General features: G+C 38.7%; 1 protein-coding gene across 3 annotated transcripts in view; it reads right to left on the bottom strand.

Annotated features, from left to right (window-relative positions):
* The window catches only part of LOC129765809 (5-hydroxytryptamine receptor-like), a 489,787-nt gene that overhangs the window by 448,760 nt on the left and 16,630 nt on the right, over positions 1-24,397 (bottom strand). Inside the window, exons 2-3 of one of the 3 annotated variants that reach the window (XM_055766243.1) lie at positions 5,272-5,648; positions 4,673-4,929 (exon numbers count right to left, since the gene is read on the bottom strand). The gene's annotated coding sequence lies outside the window, so the exon portion shown is untranslated. Of the gene's footprint in view, positions 1-4,672; positions 5,649-24,397 lie in introns of all 3 variants that reach the window. The other 2 variants (XM_055766242.1, XM_055766241.1) reach the window with 2 other exon arrangements.

The raw sequence follows: 24,397 nt of genomic DNA on the forward strand, positions 1-24,397 counted from the left end.
ATGTGTCTCACCACCAGAATATTGCTTAAGTATGCTTTTTGTGTGTGATTGAATCGAGAGAAGGTGTGGTTTACGATGGCAATTTGGAAGGCAAACTAGAGGGGAATGAAATCTCTGAGCTCGGAACTTTCGGCGACTGAGCAATAATCGATTGCGGGCGCATACAATATTGGATACGGAAATATCCTACTGATGGGGAAGAATAATCTTCAGAAGCTATCCTGTTAATTGCGATTGATTGAAAAATCACAAAACCAAATATATTTGGTCACAGTGTTACATGGATAGAAAACATTCAAGTAAACTCTTTCACATGAATGTATTTTTAAATTCCCAGAGGAACTGGCAGATTATTTTCAGTAACGATTAGATCTTTCCGGAACTTTCTCGATGCTGAATGACATCCAAACGGAAAGAATTCCGCGCGTGTATGTGTGTGTAGCGATGTCTTACCGGGGAGCCGTTTGTGGCATCACTCTCCTCCTGATGGATTCCCTTCTGGCCTAGGGTGCACAAACAGGCTCTTGGTGACACCGTTCATCCACGCTTTCATGATAAACGAAGAGCTTCACCACAACAGCGACAACATGCTCCAATCGCTGTTCAATTAGAACTGAGTGGATTTCCGAGCGGCGCTCGCTTATATACCGATTGGTGATTTTAAAAGCCTGTTTTGAAGGCAATTTTAAGACTATTGGAACAAATTTCCGGATCAAAAAGTAACAAGTATATAACATAGACATTTTATCTTTCGAATGAAGTGTTTATCATACCATTTCGTTCAGTTGTTTAGGAGCTATTAACGCTCAAAATCTCGGTCTCCGGCGTAACGCTTTCGTTTTCGAAACTTTGATTTTACACCCCGGTATAGAAATGAAAGACGTAGTCCTACGTCAAAATACCCCCGGCTTACATGAACTTGCAATGCCAATTTCCCAACGCTCCATGGATTTGAACTCTGTGTTAGGGAAACATATTTCAGTCGGAACAACAATACCCCCGACTTTCATGTATTTGCAATGCCGATTTCCCCAAGGCTGCTTGGTTATGATGGCTGTGTTGGGGAAGCCGTAAATTGGGCCAATCAAAACGAGGGCGTTTAGATAACGCTTAACATTTTACAGTTATTCAATTGGTTAATTAAATGAAAAATAACATTTTATTAATTACAATAGACGCGTAGAAAATTCCCTATCAATTGATGCAAACATCTTTCCGAACTAGTAAGGAATGTTCGAGTTATAAGCATTCGGAATCTTTCATTTTCTCCTGCATGTTCTGTGTTTAGGTTTTCATTTTACCCCCCATATACTCTGGTTAGACGTAGTCCCACGGGGGGGGATAGTCTGCCATACAAATGAAATACGAATTTCTGCATTACACGAGAATGAATCAAGCAAATAAAACCAAATTAGGCATATTGTGGTTTTAGGGTGCAATAAATGTTTCTATGGTGGTTGGACTATCCACACCCCTCTCTTAGGGGGGAAAAGGGGGGGGTTGTTGCTGCCATACAAATGAAACACAAATTTCTGCATAACTCGAGAACTTATCAAGCAAATGGAAACAATGGTTAAACACTCCATCCCCCTCTCTAAGGGGGGACTGCCATACAAATGAAACACAAATTACAGAAGGCACACAAACACAAAGTTCTGCATAACTCGAGAACTAATCAAGCCCAATTTGGGATGTGAGGATTTTTGGGTATGAGAAATGTTTCTATGATGGTATGACAACCCTCCTTCCTCTGGAATGGAGAGGGGGTCTCATAGAAATATTACACATATTTCAACCAAAAATAATCCAACCAAACATGACAATTGAAAATTTACGGAAAATTCTGAAGGAAAAAGGGAAAGTTCGGAAAATTTAATTCCCATATGTTCTACAATTACATAGTAACAAGTGCTGTTATTCCATTTGATGTTTGCGCTAGTGAAAATGATCTTTGTTCGAAAGTGGAAATGAATTTTAATGTGATGAAACGCACTCCTATATCTTCTTCTATCTATACCAATAAAAAAGTATCTCCGAATGTGTTGATAAGAGCAAAACTCGAGGAAGGAATAGTCCGATTTAGGGCTGTCTTTATTCTATCATATTCCTGTATGTATTCTATTTTTATTCCATGTAACGGAGAAACTTGTTATTTGTAAGTGATTGAAACATCTTGAACGAGAATTGTGTCTGAAAATAATCTGATATTTTAATGACGAGTTTTGGTAGAAGTACTAGGAATTTTATAGTAAAAGGTAATTTTAAAGGTTAGATTAGAAAATCAATCAACGAACAGTTCTGCGCTTAGTAAAAAATCGTGAATGTGATAACGAAAAATAAGTTTTGGGTGGGACAAAGTTTGCCGGGGCAGCTAGTCTCTATATATATTTTCTAAGAACACTTTACACCTCACTAATCAAAAATACTTCTTTCTTTCTTTTTTGAAGAACTCTAATGGAATTCATAAAGCAATTTAAGTTGCAGATACAGCATCTCCTCAAACATGGACAATAAATGTTCGGAAATTCACTAATCGTTGTACATCAGAACAGAATTACAAATGTTTTTTTCTTCATACTCAAAAAACAGTACAAATTGATAAAAAGACGGTACAATTAAAAATGGCCTATCCATGAGGTCATAAGCTAGTAACTATCTAGAATCATAACAATGTTATCGGATACCCAGTCGAGTCTAAAACGAAGAAAGTTTCTAAAGTTTCAACTTGAGAAAGTATTTTGTTTGATGAAATTCCTAAACGTGATTCGAAACCATCGCAAACTCCTCGTCGTGGAAGGGAGCCTAAAATAGCAGTTCTTTGAATTAATTCGTTTCCGTGTTGTCCGGAGTTATTCAGTTTGATTGTTAAATGAGTGTTAAATTCAATTGATTTTATGTGAACAAAAATTTTATTTCTCCGAAAAACTGTTACATACAAATTCGCGTTAAATATTTGTTAAAAGTCACGATGATATATCAAGGAAAAAAATCTGAGTGGAAAAAAAACCGAAGTAGCCTCATATAATTTTTTAACATTATTTTTTTTTATTCAAATTAAATGTACAAATCCGCAACGCAGTAAGTTTATTAATACATGGTTTCATATCGTTGAAAAACTATCACTTACTTCACTATGAACAAACAGGAGTCGCAAAGAAGTTTCTTTTAACAAAAAACTTGCATCGATCCATGTTCTATGGAAACTATTTTCGTGGATAATTACCTTAACCTAAAACATGATTCGAGTGATTCGGAAATGGCCCCCAAAACCACCAAATATTGATCCAGAAATGACTCGTCTGAAACATTTGGGATTGCCTGGTTCTTTTCCTCTCTCTTTTTATATGCAAATTCAATTCCCTCCCCAGAATGGGTGGTAATATCATGACCATCATTTAGCCTTCCTTCCATTATTTCGCCCTGCGACGCACATAAACATTCCTTCCACAGAACAACAGCACCTCTGGCAGCTATTTCCCGAACGCAACAACGGTGTTTGGTGTGAAGATAAAGTTTTACTACCGCATGGCAATGGTAGGGTTTTCGTTTTTTTTTCTGGTTTTTGGTTTGTTTGGTTGGCCACAAACAATCGTGCGCACCCATACCGCGCGGCAGGATGCCAAACGCGCGAATGGAGACGCCACAGTCAGCTTCCCCGGTTCCCCCCGGGCTGGCTGATAGCGCCAAACAACGGCCAAAGGACTGATAGCGTGGCGGAAAATGATTAACTGCGCGGCGCCGTAAGACTCAATCAGGATGGCTTACGGGGAAGGCAAAAATTATTACGGAGCCCCATAAATTTAATGCGCAGCAATAAAGTGTCAATCCTTTCTAAGAATAGATATTTTGTGCCCCTATTTTTTTTCGTCTCTCTGTGCGCGGCTGTTGCTATGGGTGGGATGGTTGCCCTGGGGAGAGAGAGGGTGTCTAAGGGAGGTGAAGTCTTCGGGGAGTGGAGTGGCGTAATAAGAGAGCAAACGAGCAGCCGTGTGATGTGCCATTAATCAGGAGACCGGGTGATACTGAGCCGCCTCGTGGCATCCAAAGGGTTGTGTTTCACTTCAACTGCGAGCAGGAAAAACTTGTGCTGTGGAAACTGATGTAAATCATCGATTAGCATAAATTGAAAGTACTTAAATTAAGTCTCTCTTATCCGGATGGGTGCAATGAGTGGTTTTGCCGCAGGTGAAAATAAATTGGGTTTTTTTTTCTCCACAAAAGAATCAGAGCAGCGGGAAGGATAGGGTGATAAGAGGGGTAAAAGTTTCCGGTTTGTTGGTTTTTGATGCATTGTTGGGGCTAGGGGATGGATGGATGGGTCCGTTTATGTTGCGAACGGCTATCATAAACTGACTTCTTTTTCAAAAAGGGGTTTCTCCCCGGCGGGGCTTAACGAGGAGAGCGGTATTTACGATCGGTTTGAACTGTGAGAAGATTTTTATTTATGAGAACCCTTTTGCCTTCTTTTAATATCTTCAGCTCAAAGTCGTGTTGTAATTGAGTTTGGAATGTAACTTCTGATCCCAAAATATAATGAAATTGATGAGAGGAGGTGGATTTTTAAATGAGGTACATTTTACCTTCCAGAAATTTGGGTAAAAATATAAGAGGTGATTTCTACAATAAGATATTGGTGCTGTTAAGGGATGTTAGCTCATTAATTTCTACTCACCTTTTAGTGTCGGAATGGTAACTGCTACTATATTTTACTGTTTCTTCCTAGGTTGAAGTACTTTAAACGGTGGCCTTCCCACCACAATCCAATTTATAATAGCGAATAGTTCATTACTCTTTCTGATATTCGCTCTGGACACAGGAATAGCTCTTTGAATAAACAATGCACACGAGCATCAACGGTTTCACTAGAATATTTACACCGGAACAGAATCAATTTCATAACGCACGACCATTCAATTCGAACTGGAGATCCTGAAACAATAACACACTACCTGCACCGTAATGAACCTTTTCGCTTCACTTGTCGATCACTCGCGCAATTTTCTCACAATTAGAAACACCTGTTCCGGCGTTTGCCAAGATGAGAAGCTACACCGATATCGAACCGCTCGCCGGGAGTCGTAAATAATTTTAGTACAATATTTACTTTCGCAGCGCTATCGAACTTGATCCAGCGTTTCTATTTTCGTTAGGTTTTTGTTTTCATTCCTCCAACTGCCGCGAGTGAGTTTGATTTTTTTCTGTATTCAACTCTCTGATTCTGATACAGCGCTTTAATGCCTAATTATAACTCTAACAGTGTTTTCCTTTTACCTTCTTCTTTTTCTCTGATTCTGACACCGGGAAATTGTTTGCTTCGCTTCGTTTCTCAGGATGTATACTTCGGGGGTTCGTTTTCGCACCAAACGTTCCTTTTTTTTGTGGGTCGGCGCGCGAAAGGTAATTTTATTTTCCGGCCAAAGTTTCTTCACACTTACTCGTGGTGGTGCTAACAGTGGATGGCTATTTGATACTGTTTGAAGGTAGGCGGGCAACAACAAAAAGAACAACAACAACAACAGCAACTTTTTTTTGTATCTTTCTTGGTATGTATTATAATTCTTATGCTTAATTAGAACGCTAAACCTACAACATTCCCTAGGTTTTGCTTGAGTTAACAACTCTCACACTCATGAATTCGGTTGTTCGACCTGAAATGGGAAAACAGGGAACCAATTAATACTAGTAGAGTAAATTGAAATAATTTAGGCTAAAATTCATTTAACAGAGCAGCAATTCCAAATGAAATCGTCCTAAAAATGAAGATTTTAAAAACTTGTATTTTTGATTCCAATGAAAATGTGTATTTCGTTTGGGTTGGAGGAAATATGAGTTTTTCACAGCAATTTTGAATTTTTTAACTCAAGCGTAACTTTTGAAAAGGGTGTATCGATTTTAGTAAGATAATTTATATCTCAAAAACTATGAGTCGTACCGAAATAGTGTCTTAGAAAGAGTTATAGAGTGTTGATGGTTGAATATGAAAAAAATGTACACTGAGAAAAAAAATAGTACTCTTTTTTTTATTTACAAAATAAAAATTCAATTTGCAATATCCAAAATACATAGTTTTTAATTTTTTTTAAATTTTTTCATACAAAATAGAAGTCATGCAGAAAATTTAAAAAATGGACCCAAGATGGTAAAACTAATTTTGACGAACTTTGTGGAACATCGAATTTTTAGGTATTTTCGAAAATTTTTGTATGTTAACAATCATTTTTAGCCACAAATTATGAATCCTGATGTGATTTAAAACAAAAAAGGTTATTATCAATCTCCTTCTAAATGTAGCCATTCTCGAAATATTTAAAAAAATATTTCTAATTTATTGTCTTTTTTATAGTAAATAATCCCTTTTAATATGTTTGTCGTGTTATACCGTCATGTTCATGAAATTTTATGAATTTGCTTATAATTTCCAACAACTTTTCCAATCATCATGGTTCATTTTTTGACTCAAGCGTAACTTTTGAAAAGGCCGTATCGATTTGAGTAAGAGAAATCTTTGATAGTTTATATCTCAAAAAATATGAGTCGTACCAAAATAGTGTGTTAGAAAGAGTTATAGAGTATTTTTGGCTTAATTTGGAAAAAATATACACTGAGAAGATAAATCAGTACTCTTTTTTTTATTTACAAAATAAAATTTTAATTTGCGATATCAAAAAATATGTATTTTTTATATTTTTTTAATTTTTTTCATATAGAATAGAAGTCATGTAGAAAATTTAAAAAATGGGCCCAAGATGGTAAAACTATTTTTGTCGAAATTTGTGGAACATCGATTTTTTAGGAATTTCCAAGTTTGCTAAAAAGTACATGGTGTGGCAAGCGATCTGCTCTTGCGGAAAGCGGAGCGCCCCCTTCGTGATGACCGGCACGGTAAACGGGCAGGTTTATCTTAAGGAGTGCCTACAGAAGCGCTTACTACCACTATTGAAGCAGCACGAGGGCCCGACTATCTTCTGGCCGGATCTCGCTTCGTGCCACTATTCAAAGGACGTGTTAGAGTGGTACGAAGCCAACGGGGTCACCTTCGTGACAAAGGAAATGAACCCGCCCAACGCGCCGGAGCTTCGCCCAATAGAGAAATATTGGGCGATTATGAAGCAGGCCCTCCGGAAGAACCCAAAAGTTATCAATTCGGAGGCGGACTTCAAGAGAAAATGGATTTCTGTTCAAAAAAAACTACAACCTGACGTTGTACAGAACCTTATGGACGGGGTAAAGAGGAAGGTGCGAGCATACGGGCTTGGGCTCGAAGTATGAATAAAAAGAAAATACCAAAAGTTGTTTAATAGTTTTTATTTTACTGTCTAAAATTTTCAAAATGATCGGTCTACTGGGCGTATTTCTACAGCGTTTTTTCCGTGATGCAATTTTATGTGACACACCCTTTACGAGAAGGGAATGTCCAAACCGCTCTTCTTTCGCTTGGCGGAAGTTGCGAAGGTGATGTGGTATTTATGCTGAACCTGTGACCAGCCCATTATGCCAAAAGATCACTGCAGGATGGATCGGCTGGAGATAAACATTGTCGCAAAGACCGCCAACCTTCCCAACATCCCCCAGCTGCGACCGATAGAAAACTTTTGGGCGAATGGCCAAAATGGGGAGACAGTCGACCACCAAAGCTAGGAAAAGGTAAAAGAACACGGCGACATGCATCTTTTCATCGGCCATAGTTGAAGTTCCGGTCAACTTTCGTAAAGCTGCCAAGCGCTTCATTTACGATACTTCATCAAACAACCCTGCCTCTCCCTGTCCCGTATACACTAGTTCTTCCGGCTTATTTAACACGTTAAGCCCCGATCGAGCTAGGGGACCAAAGATGAACTTTTCGTCTGACTCACGTTGGTCCCTGCAGATCAATAGGGGACTTTTATAAAAATCAATTATCCGATTTTGTTGCTGTCGTTTCCTGTTGACACTCTCTAAACAAAAAGTCCACTGTCGGTGCGATGAAACCAGCTCAACGCATTAATCTTTGGAAGCATTGGAAGCTCTCTTGAACAGTCTGCCAAATAAAAGTTTTTTTTTGAGTTTCATCCATTTAATAAAATCAACATGATCAAATTGTAATATTGAAATATATTGATATCGCGGGACATTTTCGTTTCTTTTGCCAAATGCGGGACGTTTCGCGGGACGTAATCTTACGCGGGACATTTTGTTGAAATGCGGGAATGTCCCGCGTAAAGCGGGACGTCTGGTCAGTTCACCTTAGTAAGATGTATTTTCAGTATTTTTTTCATATTTTTATCTCAAAACTATTGAGAATGGCGTGAAAAAAAACGAAAAGGTGCATTTTCCACCATAGATCCTATGTTGTACCATATAAGAACTCGAATACATGGTACTACTGTCAACATTTTATATTTAGTACCCTATACAATATTTTCCATACAGCTGGTGATTTGGTTTGGGAGCACTTTTTATTCCCTTACTCGGCTAGGCCTTTTGGAAATATAAAAAATATATTTTTTGTACCGCGCAACACTGAAAAAAATCGGACAAAATCAAACATATCTAGAAAATCCATAGGAACCCATTAAAATATGAATTAGAATAGTACTGAATCCGTAAACCCAAAAAAAATGTTAGTGCTTCAATTTTTGATATATATTTTTTTTATGGTTTTTCTTGATGCACCGTAGTAAGATACACATTCAGTACTTCTTCAAATTTTTATCTCGAAGCTTATGAGGATGGCGTGAAATAAACGAAAAAATACGTTTTTCTCTATAGATCCTATGTTAAACCACATAGGGGTTCAAAAAACCGCCAAAATTTCTTATTTAATATCCTATACAATATTTGCCATAGAGTTGGTGATTTGGTTTGGGGGAACTTTTTACGCCCTTACCAGTCCAGGCCTTTTGTGAGAAAATTATACTATACATGGAGGTAACAGTATTGTTCTAAGTAGCGTACTTTTTGAATCAGAACCATATGAAGGTAAGCAGTCTGGGTTCAAGAAAAGTTTAATAACTTTGTCATAGATGAGATTTGACCATATACATAGAATTTTTTTCGATTTTTTCCTTCGTTGGTCGTATTGCTTTCACATATTCACGTTGGAGAGCCTTAACTCTTCTCTTCGTTGGCCGAGACATTTTGATTGAATGTAGTACTTTTCCGTTTATTGTTTTTGAAAGCATAGGCAGCCGTGGCAGTGTTCCGAGCTCTGCAATACAATTTTCTTACCCAATGTTGAAGTTGCTAAAACTTACATTATAGACCCATTAAACGTAAAAATAATGATTGTATTGATATCAACACTATTTTATTCTATTGATTTTCATTACATGAAAGGCTATGACTCAGGAATAACATTTTATTGAGTGGTTTTGATAGCTGTTTCGATGATGTTGTCTGGCATCAGTGTCGAAAAAATAACGATGCTTTCACCAATACAAACAAAACCATTGTCGATGATTGAGGGGTAACGAAAATGTCCACGCTTGTCCACGGTGAGGAGGGAGCGGGTTTAGATAATGTTCACGTGGACACGTTAAATGAATACTTCTGTATTTAACAATACGTGAAACCTATTCTGCATTTCCAAGAAAAGCCATATTGATCAATAAAACTTCTTTTCTAAATGTGTATTCTGGAAATGACGTACATGAACAGAAAGCGATCGACTCACTTTCATTTGTTTTAGAGCCATTGAAGAAAATGAAAGATGAAGACGCCACTAAAGTAAAAATTACGTTTATATTTTTTTTAAACTCTCAAGTTTTGCGAAAATGGAGCACGAAAAACAATTTCTTTCATGGATGCACAGACCGTATTTCTGGATAAGTGTCCCTAGTAATGTTTGTTTAAGAATGAGCGAGTTTTTCAGATGAGAAATTGGTTCTTGCGAAATGTTCTTGCTAAAGTCATTCACATTGAATTACGAATCTTCGCGAACCTTAAGGTGAAGGTGGAAGCTAGCCATTGTAGTAGTATAGGTAAACCCACGTGTAAAAATGGGGTAATAGTGTTTGTGAGAGAAGAGCGAAGCACATGTAAATAGATCAATTCACTTATCAGACTGTGTGGCGCTTCATTGACACTGACAATACTGATTATACGCGAGCGTAACATGAGCAAATTTATAACACATGCGAAATGGGCCTCTTTTGATATTAACAAGTTCTTCCGCATGCTGATAATTCCTTCATATTTTCCTTCGTTGGTCGTATTGTTTTCACATATTCACGTTGGAGAGCCTTAACTCTTCTCTTCGTTGGCCGAGACATTTTGATTGAATGTAGTACTTTTCCGTTTATTGTTTTTGAAAGCATAGGCAGCCGTGGCAGTGTTCCGAGCTCGGCAATACAATTTTCTTACCCAATGTTGAAGTTGCTAAAACTTACATTATAGACCCATTAAACGTAAAAATAATGATTGTATTTTTTTTTTTTATTTAAATCGTTTATTTTTACAGGCTCAGTTACATAGGTTTAAAGGAGCCGAACTCCTTACTGTATTGTTACTAGTATATATACATTTTTCCTTAATTCTAATGTTAATAATATAGGAAACCGATTACTCGCGGTCAACTCGAGTTTAGAAGGGTGACATATTTTCTTCAGGAAAAGGAGGGGATATGAGGATATGTTGACAATGATCACACTCACACTCTCAATCACACTCATCACACTCAATTCTTAAACCTATCTTATATCTAATATGTATTTACATTTCATCTTATTCTTAAGAAGGGATCCGATCTCTCACAAAGGAAAAGGAAAAGGAAAAACTAAGGGTATAAGGACAATCACACACGAAGATCGATAGCTTTAAGGAATACATATATTTGGGACATGTAATCAAGGTCTAACCGAGCCAACACGTCTCTCACCGGCACCATAGGCTGCCTTCCTCGGGCCCGAAGGGTGTCTTCTAAATTCGATCTGGCGACAAGATACAGCTCGCACGACCAAACTACGTGCTCGATGTCGTGGTAACCTTGGCCACAAACACAAAGATTGTTGTCGGCAAGATTAATACGAAAGAGTAGCGCATCTAACGAACAGTGATTGGACATGAGTCGGGAGAAGGTGCGAATAAAGTCCCGACTCAAGTCCAGACTTTTGAACCATGGTTTGAGGCTAACCTTAGGGATAATCGAGTGGAGCCACCGGCCCAATTCATCTTCGTTCCATTTGCGTTGCCAGTTAACTATGGTATTTTTGCGGACTAAAGAATAAAATTCATTGAAGGCGATTTGACGCTGATAAATATCGCCTTCAATTGCACCTACCTTTGCTAATGAGTCAGCCCTCTCATTACCCAGAATTGAGCAATGTGAAGGGACCCAGACAAAGGTAATGACATAACAGCGTCTGGATAAAGCACTCAAAATTTCTCGTATTCTCTCAAGGAAGTACGGCGAGTGCTTTTCCGGCCTCACTGAACGGATAGCTTCGACAGAGCTAAGACTATCCGTTACAATGTAATAGTGTTCAACAGGTCGTGAGGCGACGCTGTCCAGCGCCCAGTGTATCGCTGCCAATTCAGCAATATACACTGAGCAAGGATTCTGAAGACTGTGTGAGGTGCTAAAAAATTCGTTGAACATTCCAAATCCTGTGGACTCATTCATAGAGGACCCATCAGTAAAGTACATATTATCACAATTGATATCCCCATACTTTGCATCGAAGATCGTTGGAACGATCCTCGATCGAAGATAATCTGATGTTCCATGGATATCCTGCTTCATGGACAGATCAAAATGCACAGAGGAATTGATGTAGTCAGGAAAGCAAACACGGTTGGGAATATACGAAGAAGGATCAACCTGCATGGAGACGAATTCATGATATGAGCTCATGAATCCAGAATGAAAATTTAGCTCGATCAGCTGCTCAAAATTTCCGATCACCAATGGGTTCATAACCTTACACCGGATGAGGAACCGAAGAGATAATAAATTGAAGCGATCTTTTAGTGGGAGTAGGCCTGCCAAAACCTCGAGACTCATGGTATGCGTTGAGGGCATACATCCCAACGCGATACGGAGACAAAGATACTGAATTCGCTCGAGTTTAATGAGGTGTGTTTTGGCAGCTGATTGAAAACAGAAACTGCCATACTCCATCACTGAGAGAATAGTTGTTCGATACAACATTATAAGATCTTCGGGATGGGCTCCCCACCAGGTGCCGGTAATTGTACGGAGAAAGTTTATTCTTTGTTGACATTTTTTACTCAGATACCTAATATGGGCCCCCCAAGTACATTTAGAGTCGAACCAGACCCCAAGATACTTGAATGACATAGCATGAGTGATCGTCTTACCCAAAAGTTGAAGCTTTGGTTTTGCTGGTTTATGCTTCCTAGAAAAAACCACCATCTCTGTTTTCTCCGTGGAGAATTCGATCCCTAGCCCAATGGCCCAAGTTGAAAAATTGTTCAATGTATCTTGTAAGGATTCTTGCAGGTCGGATTCGTTTGATCCTACGACAGACACCACTCCATCATCTGCAAGTTGTCTTAGGCTGCAATTTTGTGTAAGGCAATTGTCAATGTCGCTTACGTAGAAGTTGTACAAAAGGGGGCTTAAACATGAGCCCTGGGGGAGTCCCATGTAAGAGACCCGACTTACTGCCGAATCTCCGTGAGAAAAGTTCAAATGTTTCTCACAAAGCAAGTTATATAACATATTATTCAATAGAGGCGGCAGACCCCGAGAGTGTAATTTGTCTGACAAAACCTCTATTGAAACAGAATCAAAGGCCCCCTTTATGTCCAAGAATACCGACGCCATTTGTTTTTTTTCGGCGTAAGCCATTTGAATTTCTGAAGAAAGCAACGCAAGACAATCATTCGTCCCCTTGCCCCTGCGGAACCCATATTGTGTATCTGAGAGTAGGCCATTCGTTTCAACCCATCGATCAAGGCGAAACAAGATAATTTTCTCCAACAATTTCCGTATACAAGACAGCATTGCTATTGGGCGGTACGAATTGAAGTCGGACGCGGGTTTTCCGGGTTTTTGAATAGCTATAACTCGTACTTGTCTCCAATCATCTGGAACAATATTATGCTCCAGAAACCGATTGAATAAGTTCAACAAGCGATGTTTCGCCACATCAGGGAGATTTTTCAGCAAGTTGAACTTAATTCTATCCGATCCCGGAGCAGAATTGTTACATGAAAGGAGAGCAAGAGAGAATTCTACCATCGAAAACTCGGAATCAAGATCGCACCTATCTTGTGGTATATCTCGAATAATTCTTTGCACTGGAGCGGAATCGGGACAAACCTTTCGTGCAAAATTAAAAATCCATCGATGTGAATATTCTTCGCTTTCATTGGATGAAGAGCGATTTCTCATGTTTCGAGCCACTTTCCATAATTTTTTCATTGACGTTTCTCGTGATAAACCTCCCACGAAATTTCGCCAATAAGCACGTTTTTTCCCTTTGATCAAGTTTTTAAATTGATTTTCAAGGTCCAAATACTTCTGAAAATTTTCAGGGGTTCCACGTTTCCGAAAAGCTTTAAATGCATTCGATTTATCTCCATAAAGCTTGGAACACTGGCCATCCCACCATGGATTGGGAGGCCTTCGACGAATAGTGGAACCTGGGATGGGTTTCGTTTGAGCGCGAACCGCGCTGTCATAGATCAAACGAGAAATGAAGTTATACTCCTCCAATGGAGGCAAACCATCTCTGGAATTGATGGCTAGAGCAATCGCGTCCGCATATTTTTTCCAGTCAATGTGTCTTGTGAGGTCGTATGCCATGTTTATTGATTCAGAAGAATTCAACCCATTGGTGATAGAAATTTTGATTGGCAAGTGGTCACTACCGTTGGGATCCTGGATTACATTCCACTTGCAATCTAACGATAGTGAATTCGAGCAAAGCGAGAGGTCAAGAGCACTTGGGTTAGCAGGAGGTTTAGGTACACGTGTTGTTTCCCCAGTGTTCAAAACGGTCATATTGAAGCTGTTACAAAGGTCATATATCAACGATGAACGATTGTCGTCGTACTGTTCCCCCCAGGCAGTTCCGTGAGAGTTGAAGTCTCCCAAGATTAATCGTGGCTCAGGAAGGAGTGAGCACATGTCAACAAGTTGCTTGCGGCTAACCGCAGCTCTCGGAGGCCAATACAAGCTGACTATACAGAGGTCTTTGCCTCTGATGTTTGCATGACAAGCAACAGCTTCAATCCCTCCAATAGGTGGAAGGTCAATTCTAAAAAATGAGTGACACTTATTGATCCCCAATAGTACCCCTCCGTATCTGTCATCACGGTCCAAGCGTATTATATTAAAATCGTGGAAAGAGAGATCATTTTGAGAAGAGAGCCAGGTTTCGGATAGAGCAAAAACATCACAATTGAGTTTATGAATTAGAAATTTGAATGTATCCAATTTAGGCATAAGACTACGACAATTCCACTGTAAAACAGAGATATCTCCGACCTCTCTATTTAAATTAGACATCAAGAGAGATAATCATTGCAAGGAGGGGCCATGTTTGCATCAATTGCTGCAAAATTGTCTTTAGTACTGGAAGCATTGCGGTGACAATGGTTCTGATGGAGTCGGAAACATTAAAACACGTGAAGATTTGATCCACAAGGTCAGACAACTTTATAAATCCCGATTGAGAAGTTGAACTTGACGGAAAAACAGGGACAGTTGGGGTTTTTGATATCCCCTCGAGTGCTGGCTCGTTCGAAGGTGAACTATTACCACGGAGGCCAGGAGGGACCTGATTTTGCTTATCCGCTGCACTCGATTTTTTGGGTAAGCTAACAGGGGGTATCACCGGAGGGACTTGTCCTTGAACTTTGGGAGTGGTCACATTTTTGCGCCGGGGATTCCCTTGAGAAATAAACGGCGTGCCCCCGTTAGCTGTATCCGCTTCCATTTCGTCAACTGGCAACGTAGCGGAGACATTGTGTGTATTGATTGGTTGTTGTTCTTGAGCCAGTGGAGAAGCGCCCTTCAAAATTTCTGCGAAAGTGCGTTTAGAGCGTTCCCTCAAAGAGCGCTTCTGTTTCTCCCAGCGAGCCTTGTATGTTTCACAAGCTGAGAGCACGTGTGGGGATCCCCCGCAATATGGACACTTATGCTCAGTCGCACTGCAGGATTTCCCCTCATGTTGTTCTCCGCAAGTGGCACATCGTTCTTTATTGACACAATAAGCAGCCGTGTGACCAACTGACTTGCACTTTAGACAAGTCATTGGCTTTGGAATAAAAAGTCGCACGGCTAACCTCAATTTATCTACCATCACGTAGTCAGGGAGAGCTTAACCAGCGAAGGTGACTCGAAACGAGTTGGACGGCGTAAATTTCTTTTCTTCTCCTTCATGGGAGACTGTTCCGAGCTGGCGGCAACCCAAGATCTTAACAGTCGTCGAGGGCAGTTTTTAAAAACGGCCGGTACCTTCACTCGTAATGTATTCGCACGTCAAGCCCGTTTCGGTTATCACACCCTCAATTTCGACTATGTGAGAGGGTATGTAGACCCGATACTCAATTGTAAAATGCTGATCGACAACAATCTTGTTTGCGTCTTTTCGATCATTCACGACAACTCGCAATTTGTTTGGTCTAACCTTCGAAATTTCCGAAACGGAGGTATACCTTGCCAGATCTTTCGCGATCTGCATGACTCTCAACGCCTTTCCATTTGGCTTAGGCCTGAAGAAAACAACCCAGGGACCAGTTCCGGGCGCATCTTCTGGATAGACCTTTACACGGAGAGTGGGAATAACAGGGGGGGAAGGCGAGGACGGGGATTGAGAGTGGGAAGGCGAAGGTTGAGAAGGAGCGGGAAGAACAGAGGGAGAAGACGAGGTTGAAGGTAGAGTGGGATCGTTAAGGGCAGATGGGAGATTCGCTAGTTTTTTGGAGGGAGGCTTGGTAGGGTTAGCTGACTCGTCCCCAGAAGAAGTATCTTCCGTATTTGGAACACGTTTGAGTGACTTTTTTTTATCCGTTAGGAGGGAACTAGAGTCAGAGACCTCCATATCCGAAGGTCCCCCACTCTCTGCCATTTTAAATTTTCACTTATATTCTAAGTATTTTTTTAAACAATATTCTCAATAAAATAATTCACAAAAACAAAAAAAAAAAAACTTATAATTATTAAATATTTTCTCTCAGTATATTTAATGTTATTCACCTATGAACGCACTCCAGTGCAGATGAACGGGAGCGTGCTGAAAGCTCGTTGGTGGTGGGAATGTGCCTACGACACCACTACACACAGTCGTCGGTGAAAGCTTACCCGCACTGTCACTGTTGGCACGATGACTCGGCGAAATCTCCAATGTCGGCGAAGCAGCGACAAAACAAAAACCAATGCTTGGCTCTCCGAGGATGAAAGCCTTTATCCACTTGCAGGCAGGGCACTTCACTCACTATCCAGATAGCGAAATGAACTCTTCAGCGGCAAAAAACCAACAATCACGCGGTAACCGATAACGGAACTTGGACGCGACTTTCCTTCGTCTGGTTACTTCGGGCAATCGGCGAAGAATGCATGTGATTGTATTGATATCAACACAATTTTATTCTATTGATTTTCATGATATGAAACGCTATGACTCAGGAATAACATTTTATTGAGTGGTTTTGATAGATGTTTCGATGATGTTGTCTGGCATCAGTGTCGAAAAAATAACGATGCTTTCACCAATACAAACAAAACCATTGTCGAAGATTGAAAAATGAAAATTTAACTTTCAGAGCACTTGCTCGAGTTTTCCGAAGTTGTTCACTATACAGTGCGACAGCAGATGAAAATTTAATATCTTGTGAGTAATCGATTAGAGTTTGGTTGATATTACTTCATGGGAAGTGTGCGAAAATGATCATTTTCTCCACACTGTTTCGCAAAATTATAGACTTTCGGGCGAAGGGTGAGGGAGGGAGATGAAAGAAATGAGCGCCATTGTGGCAGCCATTTGTGGCTAGCTTCCACCTTCACCTTAATGTCGTGTAAGCATCGTAATCGCAAATCGGGCAAACAGATGTTTTGGTTTGCGAGTGCGAGGTGGGTGCTTCAGTGTAAATATCACCCTTCAAAATCGCCGGCATGACACCGGGCTGAGTGGACAGCAGCCCAAGCTAAGTATCCTCTGTTTTGAATCCTTTCTCTTATTCTCTTATTTTACCCCACACACATCTTTTGCATTCTTCCTACATTATATCTCACTGGCATTCGATTATGGTTATGGGTAACATTTTCGAATTGGCGAATGGTATATTTTGAACTTATAATTTTTAGATTTTTAGTTTTCGAATAAATTCCACTTGTGTTTCAAAAATCAAGTTTAACATATAACTGCTAAGATGAAGAGGTGTAGAGGTTTGTATCTGCGGGAGAAGATATAGTTGAAGCATTCTCCCTTCCGCGGGGTTTCCTCCATATTAATGTAAATCATCAGTATCAATTTTTTTTTTTTAATTCAATGGGGAGACCCTCGTCTGGAGGGCGAAAAATAATTAATTTTCATGATTTTATTATCGAATGTTGGAAATTGAGCGAAGTGTTCGGGTGTTTTGGGTGTTGTTTGAAGTATATTTGAAGATGTATGAAGATGAAGATGTTTCCATTTTTTGAGTGCAGGAATGGTTATTATTAAGCTGTTACTGGATTCGTAGATGCTATCTGAAAATCGGTTCTTTGCTGGTGGTATCGGTTCTGATGCGGTGGAGTGTCGCGGAGCGAATTCCAATGAATTTGAAATCTTGGAACAAGTCCTGAAGCGTTACATAGGGTTCTTTGAAAGTTCGAATGATTGCCAAAATGGCACCCATTGTTGTTGGAAATGAGATGTTTTTCATGAAGGATCGCTGTTTGGAGGCTCATAGGAAATCGAAGGGGTTGTATTTCAAAAAACGGTTATGATAATTCATTTTTGCATGCTGATGTAGATTGTCTGCCAAATCGGTAGAGATATCGATGGCACTAGCTGAAAAAACATCGTTTCGAATGAAACGCCTATGAAGGCTCGCACAGCAATAGTATGTTCCTTGAGGTGACCTCATACTTTTGGCTGTAATTTTCCAACGAATTCATGTATCGCAGTGGGCATGGGCTTCCCAGGAATGCAAATATAATTATTTTTTTTTCGATTTCCAGCCCAGGATCCCCCCTTAAAGGTTTCAGTTGGTATATATATATATATATATATATATATATACCAATATATATATTCATATATATATATATATATATATATATATATATATATATATATATATATATATATATATATATATATATATATATATATATATATATATATATATATATATATATATATATATATATATATATATATATATATATATATATATATATATATATATATATATATATATATATATATATATATATATATATATATATATATTTATATATATTTATATATAATATTTTTATTTTTTATTTTAATGTTATATTATATAACAATATTTCTATATACAGTAGAACCCCGATTATCCGCGAAATAGTCGGGCTAGCTCACCGCCGATCACGAAAATCGCGGATAAAACAACAAATGATTAAAAATGAGGTGCAAACACAAAAAAACAGATATTTCAGCATGAAAACAATGTTTTATCAATACAAGAATCATTGAACTACCCATCTGTAAGGTCATGTATACCAGTTGTCTAATAATGTGAAAGTCATGACCAAAACAAAAGAACAAAAACCTACCACTCATTGACAAATTTAGGGTAGGTTTATAGAATTAGTATGGAACTCGCTTTCGCGGATAAACCGCACCGCGGATAATCCGCTCGCGGATAATGGGGGTTCTACTGTATTGTACTTTTTTATTCATTATATACTAACATTTATTCACAATATAACTTTATTTCAAGATAGCATTTCCTCCTTCATGTGGAGCATGTTCCTTGTTGAGTGTTGATAATTTTTTTCGAGAAGAATGAGACTGACTGGATTCTCTTTTCTGTTTCTAGGTGATTAGTCCCCATACTCTGTATTGTATCTAGTTTCTAGATTGATTTATTTTCACACACCCATTAACCGCAATTTACCGATAAATTTGCATAATTTTACTACTCAATTTTTATTTTTATTTTCTTTTTGGTATTACCCTTATATCTGGGGCATTTTACTCAATCTTGAGGTAATTCTTTATTATAATTTAAACATCAGTTGGAGTATATAATTATTATGATGAAGATATAGAGAGGGTTACAGGAAAAGAGACTCCCTTACTCCCGCGGATTTTTCCTTTATCAATGTCAAAATTAAACTAACTGATTCTTATCATAAAGCTTCTATTAAGACAACGATTGAAAGGCCAGGCGCATTCGTAACATTCTACAATACATATTATTTTACTAACCATTTCCTTCAGCAGATACATTTTATGCGATAGTTACACCGACTGATTGTATCCGCAAAGTTTTGTATTAAGATTCCTTTCTAATAGTTGGAGCACTGTCATTCCCGCTGATTCCCCTTTTATCAATAAATAACTTTAATCACAATTTCCCAAAACATTTCCTTCTAGGCAGCTACTAATGTGACAACGATCGGAAGGCCAGAATACATTAACAACATCCTACAATTCATTAACAAATTCCTTCAACAGATACCACAAGTAATAGTAATAGTAATAGTAATAGTAATAGTAATAGTAATAGTAATAGTAATAGTAATAGTAATAGTAATAGTAATAGTAATAGTAATAGTAATAGTAATAGTAATAGTAATAGTAATAGTAATAGTAATAGTAATAGTAATAGTAATAGTAATAGTAATAGTAATAGTAATAGTAATAGTAATAGTAATAGTAATAGTAATAGTAATAGTAATAGTAATAGTAATAGTAATAGTAATAGTAATAGTAATAGTAATAGTAATAGTAATAGTAATAGTAATAGTAATAGTAATAGTAATAACAAGTTAAGCCAGTAACTCCGGCTGAGTGTATCCTATGGCTTACCTACCCTACTAACACATTCCTAATTTCCCGAGACATTTATGAGAAGTCGTAGAGTTCTCTGCATCTCTATTAAGTAAATGTCGAACTAACATTCCTTCCCTTTCCTTAGCAGTTGCAAGGACGTGGCCAGGACAATTCTTTACTGTTGGAGAAAGCATGCCTTCATCTAAGAGATATTACCAATCATCAGCAACGGATGGAGGCTAGTTTTTAACTTAACAGTTCTGAATTCGTACCACCTACGATATTGTGCAACTTGCTCAATGCTAATGCTAAATAGGGCTTCAATCGATGAATTCAACACCCCAGTTTTATCTGTTATCGTTATGGGACGTCAGTCCTGCCTACGCTTGGCTCGATATATGAACCTCTCCCATTGAACCAACAATGCCTGAGTGGATCAACGGTAGTACTATAATATTTACACTTGAACAAAATCTATTTCACAGCACGCGACTTGTACGACGCGAACTTGCGACCGGAAAAACACACCAACCTCGAGCGTAGTGAACCATTCTTCGACACTTGTCGACCAGAGTCTCGCTATTTTCTCGCCATTGAAAACACCTGTTCCAGACCTCCAGCTCCGAAGATGAGAAGGAACGCCGAAATCGATCCACTCGCCGAGGCAGTCGTAAACAATTTTAGTGCAATATTTACTTTAGCCGTGCGCTATTGAACTTGATCCAGCGTTTCTATTTTCGTTAGATTTTTGTTCTCTATCCGCCAACTGCCTCGAGCCAGAGAAAATCTTCTTTCTTTTCTTCTTTTTCAACGGTGATTCAGATCAAACGCTTTAATACTTTAATACCTAATTTTAACACCGAGCGCATTTTGCATTCGCATTCGCAAAGATTATGTGGGTAGGCGAAAAGAGATTTTATCCCCAGGGGAAAGTTTGTTTCCAGATAGCAATCTGATGCCGTTTTGAGGTGGGCAAGACCCACCAAAACGGAACAACAACAGACACGTTTTCAATTCTTTTTAAGCAAGGACTATTTTGTTTGTATTTAATTAAAATGCTAAAACTACAAAATTTCCCATGTTTCAATTGAATGAGCAAATCCCTTACTCAAGAATCCAATCCTACCACCGGCAGTGAGTAAAAATGAAGGCAATTAAAACTTGAAAGAAAAAAACCTCAATAACCCAAACACGAGCTTCAAAATAGCGCAATAGTTTGTTTACAGATCGTACGTAAGCCGCACCATAATCCAAACTAAGCAAAAAGCAATGGACAAATGTCTAGAGGCTGGCAATGTTTGGATGGGATTTGATTGAGTGAAAACAAACATTCTCATCCACACGTCAAAAAGTCGGATTAAATTCGCATCAAAATAGTGTGATAGATGAATGCGCGAAAAAATGAAAACCTGCTAATCTACAGCTGGGCTTTTTTTGTGGAAATTTGTCATAAGGTATTTATAGAACCCTCAGCAAAATAGACGAGAGGTTACAATCGGTCGTAGACCCGGGAAGTTAGTAAGCCAATTGTTATCAATCATGCTTATGCTTCAACATAATTGAATATTCATTAGGGGCTGTCCACATACCACGTGGACAACTTTAGGGGGGGGTAGGGGTAACGAAAATGTCCACGCTTGTCCACGGTGAGGAGGGAGGGGGTTTAGATAATGTTCACGTGGACACATTAAATGAATTTGTAAAAAAAAAATACTTCTGTATTCAACAATACGTGAAACCTATTCTGCATTTCCAAGAAAAGCCATATTGATCAATAAAAGGTTGGGCTTTCTGATAGTCTGGTAGTCGTTTCTGATATCGTTGAACTTCTTTCCTAAATGTGTATTCTGGAAATGACGTAATGAACAGAAAGCGATCGACTCACTTTCATTTGTTTTAGAGCCATTGAAGAAAATGAAAGATGAAGACGCCACTAAAGTAAAAATTACGTTTATATTTTTTTTAAACTCTCAAGTTTTGCGAAAATGGAGCACGAAAAACAATTTCTTTCATGGATGCACAGACCGTATTTCTGGATAAGTGTCCCTAGTAATGTTTGTTTAAGAATGAGCGAGTTTTTCAGATGAGAAATTGGTTCTTGCGAAATGTTCTTGCTAAAGTCATTCACATTGAATTACGAAATCATACGAATCGGTCAAACTATCGTCCTTACAACGAAAACAAGTTGTACGAGTCTGGTGAAAGAAATTCATATAAATCACAAATGTGATTTAAAGTATTTCTCGGACTCGACACAATTCAAAATTAGAAAATTCAGTGGAATATAAATTGAAATTTGAAAAAATTATTTATTATCCTGCAGTAAGCTTGAATATTGCATACATAGTTCAATCGATGTGAAACTGAGCGAAATTTTTCATGTCTTGCTGCACCCATCTTGATTGTCTGGTTCCAACTTTCTGATGTGGGCAGAGGCAAATGTTTGGGAAGTTCTATCTTTTTTCACTCTTTCACAAGAGATCCCGCGCTTCATTCGGATTGGCTGGCGGAAAAAAGCTCACAAAAACACTCCTATTGGCCTGCCCGGGAAGTTTGTATCACCACTCATGATAATCAAATCGAGATGCAGATCAAGATTTGTCCTCAGTACACAACACATGGAATAGCAGATTCCTTACAAATATTCATATTAATGAGTGAACCTAGAACCTGGAAGCTAGTGAACCCTGCTTACATGAAACGCTGCAATGCATGGCTCTACACTTTTTTTTCGAAAGTTAAATGAATGGATCGTGTCTCTATCAGCGACTCGCTTTATAAACGCAATGAAAATTTGCAGTTTTCGAACAAATCGCGATGGACGATGAAAAGTTTAATTATTTATAACATTGTTGATTGGAAAAAATTGGAAAAAATCTTTAGGGCAAGCGAAATGCATCCCTATTAGTTATCCCTAAAGCCGATCTTCACTTGGAGGAAGTCGTCATTGAGTCTGGTGGAATTGGGAATTCTGCTTTATGAATTTAGAAACAATCGACAACACGTGGAGATTGTAGTCTTAAATCTTGAGAAGACATACAACCGAACAACCGAACGGCAATCTGCTGCACTTTGTGCAAAACCTGGCGTCAAATCGAACCTTCGAGGTAAATGTTTGGTAAACCAGTTTTAGGCGCCTCCACGAAGAAACTCAAGATTCCATCCAGATTCTAAGATTCCAGTGTTCGCATCAACCTATACGACGACAACCTGAGGATGAACTGCGTCTCTCGGTTTTTTTAACCATTACCAAACCTCACCGGAGTAATACATGATGATCCGTTTACAGGTGGCCAGAGATGGTCTCTAACTGACGTGCCTGGCCAGAGGTAAACTTCACTGCGGATTATCTTTGGCTTGCTACATTCCATACCAACAGGTCCGGTATGCGTAGGGGAACCACCGTTTGGCATCTTCGTGGACGCGGCGAAAATCTCCAGAACTGCGAGCTTCCTTACAACTTACAACAGGTGACATGATGTTGGTGGTCCGAGTGGACCAGGTTACCTTCAGAAACATCTTCAGAGCTGGGACGAGCTCAGTGGGCCTAAAACGAACTTTTGTGAATTCATCTCACGAAAATTGTTCGTTGAAACTGCTTGAAGCGGTCCGAAAAATCAAAAGCTCCATAATCAGAATCGAAGACGTGAAGGCGATCAGGAAGCAACGAAAATCCAACCGAATTGCGAGATCCGCAATTCGGTCGAACAAATCGTTTGTTTTTGCCTGAAATACGAGAACCACCGGAAGTTTGACGGGATCAACGGGAGTATTTGTGGTCATCCTTGAAGATGAACCTTCATAAACTGCTACACTGCTTTATTTTCTAAAAAATGGCAACTTGTATTTGAAAATTTGAATAAGAAATTGTGATCCGAAGATCCTCGTTTTTTCCCCTCCATGATTCGTCGCCATTGGTCTGGGGTCTTGGTAATCGGACATCTTTGCCAAACTACCAATGAAAAGAACTCAATGTGTAAATGTGTAGAAATTATCGTGATATAAACATTTTAAATTGTTTATCCGTATCTGTATGTAAAATCAATAATGTTGGAAATAAGTAAACACACCTCGTGGCACTCATTAGGTCGTTCTTGCTGGGACGAACCAGCTTAGGAGTTTCATAAGAGGAGAGGATAGCTGAAAATCTAAAAAAAAATAAGAATAAAAAACGTAATACAACTTAATAATAACGTTAATGGAATTTTGGAGAAACTAAACAGCTATACAATAATTCCAAGGGAAATGTTAGGGAACAAATTGAGAACAAACCGGAAATTATTTTCCAAATTTGTTGTCAAAAAATGGAGAAATGTCCACGAGGCCAACAGGGGGAGGGGTATAGATAATGTCCACGCTTGTCCACGGAGGGGGAGGGGGGTGTCTAAAATCGTGCTTTTTCTGTCCACGTGGTATGTGGACAGCCCCTTATTTGAAATAATCAAAGGAAAATTTTTATTAGAAAGACGCGTGATAAT

Source organism: Toxorhynchites rutilus, chromosome 2, assembly GCF_029784135.1.
Source record: "Toxorhynchites rutilus septentrionalis strain SRP chromosome 2, ASM2978413v1, whole genome shotgun sequence".
NCBI lineage: Eukaryota > Metazoa > Arthropoda > Insecta > Diptera > Culicidae > Toxorhynchites > Toxorhynchites rutilus.